Source organism: Triticum dicoccoides, chromosome 6B (genome assembly GCF_002162155.2).
Source record: "Triticum dicoccoides isolate Atlit2015 ecotype Zavitan chromosome 6B, WEW_v2.0, whole genome shotgun sequence".
In the NCBI taxonomy this organism is placed as follows: Eukaryota; Viridiplantae; Streptophyta; class Magnoliopsida; order Poales; family Poaceae; genus Triticum; species Triticum dicoccoides.
This window is the reverse complement of record NC_041391.1, coordinates 505,069,554-505,074,132: the sequence shown is the minus strand read 5'-3', so window position 1 is coordinate 505,074,132 and position 4,579 is coordinate 505,069,554.

Below are 4,579 nucleotides of genomic sequence, written 5' to 3'. Positions count from 1 at the left end.
CAGTGAATATCGTTATGTTCTTACTTCACAGATGATTTAAGTAGATACTGAGTATATTTACTTGATGAAACACAAGTCTGAATTATTGAATGGTTCAAGTAATTTCAGAGTGAAGTTGAAGATCATCGTGACAAGAGGATAAAATGTCTATGATATGATCATAGAGATGAGTATCTGAGTTACGAGCTTTGGCACACAATTAAGACATTGTGAAAATTGTTTCACAATTAATACCGCCTGGAACACCATAATGTGATGGTGTGTCCGAACATCATATTTGCACCCTATTGGATATAGTGCGTACCATGATGTATCTTATCGAACTACCACTATCGTTCATGGGTTAGGCATTAGAGACAACCGCACTCACTTTAATAGGGCACCACGTAATTCCGTTGAGACGACACCGTTTGAACTATGGTTTGGAGAAACCTAAGTTGTCGTTTCTTAAAAGTTTGGGGCTGCGATGCTTATGTGAAAAGTTTCAGGTTGATGAGCTCGAACCCAAAGCGGATAAAAATGCATCTTCATAGGACACCCAAAACAGTTGGGTATACCTCCTATCTCAGATCCGGAAGCAAAAGTAATTGTTTCTAGAAACGGGTCCTTTCTCGAGGAAAAGTTTCTCTCGAAAGAATTGAGTGGGAGGATGGTAGAGACTTGATGAGGTTATTGAACCATCACTTCAACTAGTGAGTAGCAGGGCACATGAAGTTGTTCATGTGGCACCTACACCAATTGAAGTGGAAGCTGATGATAGTGATCATGATGCTTCGGATCAAGTCACTACCGGACCTCGTAGGTGGACAAGGACGCATACTACTTCAGAGTGGTACGCAATCCTGTCTTAGAGGTCATGTTGCTAGACAACAATGAACCTACGAGCTATGGAGAAGCGATGGTGGGCCCGGATTCTGACGAATGGCTCGAGGCCATAAAATCCGAGAGAGGATCCATGACTTTGGAAGAAATACTTGATGGTCGTAAGGCCGTTGGGTACAGATGGATTTTAAAAGGAAGACAAACAATGATGGTAAGTATCGCCATTAAGAAAGCTCGACTTGTCGTTAAGATGTTTTCCGACAAGTTCAAGGAGTTGACTACGATGAGACTTTCTCACTCGTAGCGATGCTAAGAGTCTGTTGGAATTATATTAGCAATTACTACATGATTTATGAAATCTTGCAGATAGGATGTCAAAACATTGTTTCCTCGACGATATCCTTGAGGAAAGGTTGTATGTGATACAACCAGAAGGTTTTGTCAATCCTGAAGAACGCTAAAAAATATGCAAAGATCCAGTAATCCTTCTAAGGACTGGAGTAAGCATCTCGGAGTTGGAATGTATGCTTTGATGAGATGATCAAAGATTTTGGGTTTATACAAAGTTATGAGAAACTTGTATTTCCAAAGAAGTGAGTGGGAGCACTATAGAATTTCTAATGAGTATATGTTGTTGACATATTGTTGATCAGAAATGATGTAGAATTTCTGGAAAGCATATAGGGTTATTTGAAAAGTGTTTCTCAATAGAAACCTGGAATAAGCTGCTTGAACATTGAGCATCAAGATCTATGAGGATAGATCACGCTAAATGGTACTTTCAAATGAGCACATACCTTGACATGATCTTGAAGGTGTTCAAGATGGATCAGTCAAAGAAGGAGTTCTTGCCTGAGTTGTAAGGTATGAAGTTAAGAGTTAAAGCTCGACCACGGCAGAAGAGAGAGAAAGGACGAAGGTCGTCCCCTATGCTTCAGACGTAGGCTCTATAGTATGCTATGCTGTGTACCGCACCGGAAGTGTGCCTTGCTATGAGGCAGTCAAGGGGTACAAGAATGATCCAGGAATGGATCATTGGACAGTGGTCAAAATTGTCCTTGGAGTAAATAAAGGACATGTTTCTCGATTATGGAGGTGATAAAGAGTTCGGCGTAAAGGGTTACGTTGATGCAAGCTTTAACACCTGTCCTAATGACTCTGAGTAGCAAACCGGATACGTATAGTGGAGCAACCATTTGGAATAGCTCCTAGTGGAGCGTGGAAGCAGCATTTACAATATGACATAGATAATTGCGAAATACATACGGATCTGAATGCTGCAGACCCGTTGACTAAAACCTCTCTCACAAGCAAAACATGATCAAACCCCAGAACTCATTGAGTCTTAATCACATGGTGATGTGAACTAGTTTAGTAACACTAGTAAACTCTTTGGATGTTGGTCACATGGCGATGTGACCTGTCAATGTTAATCACATGGCGATGTGAACTAGATTATTGACTCTAGTGCAAGTGGGAGACTGTTGGAAATATGCCCTAGAGGCAATAATAAATTAGTTATTATCATTATATTTCCTTGTTCATGATAGTCGTTTATTATCCATGCTATAATTGTATTGATAGGAAACTCAGATACATGTGTGGGTACATAGACAACACCATGTCCCTAGTAAGCCTCTAGTTGACTAGCTCGTTGATCAATAGATGGTTACGGTTTCCTGACCATGGACATTGGATGTCGTTGATAACGGGATCACATCATTAGGAGAATGATGTGATGGACACGACCCAATCCTAAGCCTAGCACAAAGATTGTGTAGTTTGTATGCTAGAGCTTTTCTAATGTCAAGTATCATTTCCTTAGACCATGAGATTGTGCAACTCCCGGATACCATAGGAATGCTTTGGGTGTACCAAACGTCACAACGTAACTGGGTGGCTATAAAGGTGCACTACGGGTATCTCCAAAAGTGTCTGTTGGGTTGGCACGAATCAAGACTGGGATTTATCACTCCGTGTAACGGAGAGGTATCTCTGGGCCCACTCGGTAGGACATCATCATAATGTGCACAATGTGACCAAGGGGTTGATCACGGGATGATGTGTTACGGAACGAGTAAAGAGACTTGCCGGTAACGAGATTGAACAAGGTATCGGTATACCGATGATCGAATCTCGGGCAAGTACAATACCGCTAGACAAAGGGAATTTTATACGGGATTGCTTGAATCCTTGACATCGTGTTCATCCGATGAGATCATCGTGGAACATGTGGGAGCCAACATGGGTATCCAGATCCCGCTGTTGGTTATTGACCGGAGAACGTCTCGGTCATGTCTGCATGGTTCCCGAACCCGTAGGGTCTACATACTTAAGGTTCGGTGACGCTAGAGTCGTTATGGGAATTAGTGTGCAGTTACCGAATGTTGTTCGGAGTCCCGGAGGAGATCCCGGATGTCAGGAGGAGTTCCGGAATGGTCCGGAGGTAAAGATTTATATATTGGAAGTCCTATTTTGGCCACCGGAAAATGTTCGGGATTTTTCGGTATTGTACCGACAAGGTTCTAGAAGGTTCCGAAGTGGAGCCCACCTGCATGGGGGACCCACATGAACGTGGGTAGTGGGGGTAAGGCCCCACACCCCTGGTCAAGGCGCACCAAGATCCCTCCTTAGAAAGAATAAGATCATACCCCGAAGGGATAAGATCAAGATCCCTAAAAAGGGGGGATAACAATCGGTGGGGAAGGAAATGATGGGATTTCTTTCCTCCCACCTTTGCCAACGCCCCAATGGACTTGGCGGGCAAGAAACCAGCCCCCTCAACCTATATATATAGTGGGGAGGCGCATGGGAGCTTCACCCTTGCCCCTAGCGCAGCCCTCTCCCTCCCCAACACCTCCTCCTCCTCCGTAGTGCTTGGCGAAGCCCTGCCGGAGAACTGCAAGCTCCACCACCACGCCGTCGTGCTGCCGGAGCTCTTCCTCAACTTCTCCTCTCCCCTTGCTGGATCAAGAAGGAGGAGACGTCCCCGGGCTGTACGTGTGTTGAACGCGGAGGTGCCGTCCATTCGGCACTAGGATCTCCGGTGATTTGGATCACGATGAGTATGACTTCTTCAACCCCGTTCTCTTGAATGCTTCCGCTTAGCGATCTACAAGAGTATGTAGATGCACTCCCCTCTCTCTTGTTGCTAGTTTCTGCATAGATAGATCTTGGTGACTTGTAGGAAAATTTTGAATTTCTGCTACGTTCCCCAACAGTGCCGTGGCAAGTGATCTCCGCCGCTGCCCTGAGTCCGTTCCCGTGGTCGCACCACCTCGCGCGCTGCCATTGCGTCGCCCCTTCGGGCGGTAGTGCCGTGGCCCGCGGTCAAGTGCCGCACCGAGGCCGTCCGCTCCAGGTCGTTCCCGAGGTTGCACCGACCCTCGCGCTACCGCTGCGTCGCCCCGTCGGGCCGTAGCGGGCGTGGCACGCGATCCCTGCAACCGCCCTGAGGTCTTCCCCGCCGTCGCCCCGACCTGCCTGCCGCCGTTGCGTCGCCCCTTCGGGCCGTAATTTTGCGGCCCGTGGTCCACCGTCGTCCACGCGTGTTGACTTCCACGTGATATGCGCCACGCCGCCTCCCTTGGCATGGGAACGTCACCGTCCGCGCCGGTCTTTGTCACGCTGTTGGGTTCATTCTCGCCTACTTCGAGCACAGCCGCCGTTCTCCTTCTCTAGCCGCCGCCGCCTCCTTAAGCCGTTGCTGCTCTTCTTCCGCGGCTCCACGGCGACTACCTCGACACCGGCGACCCCC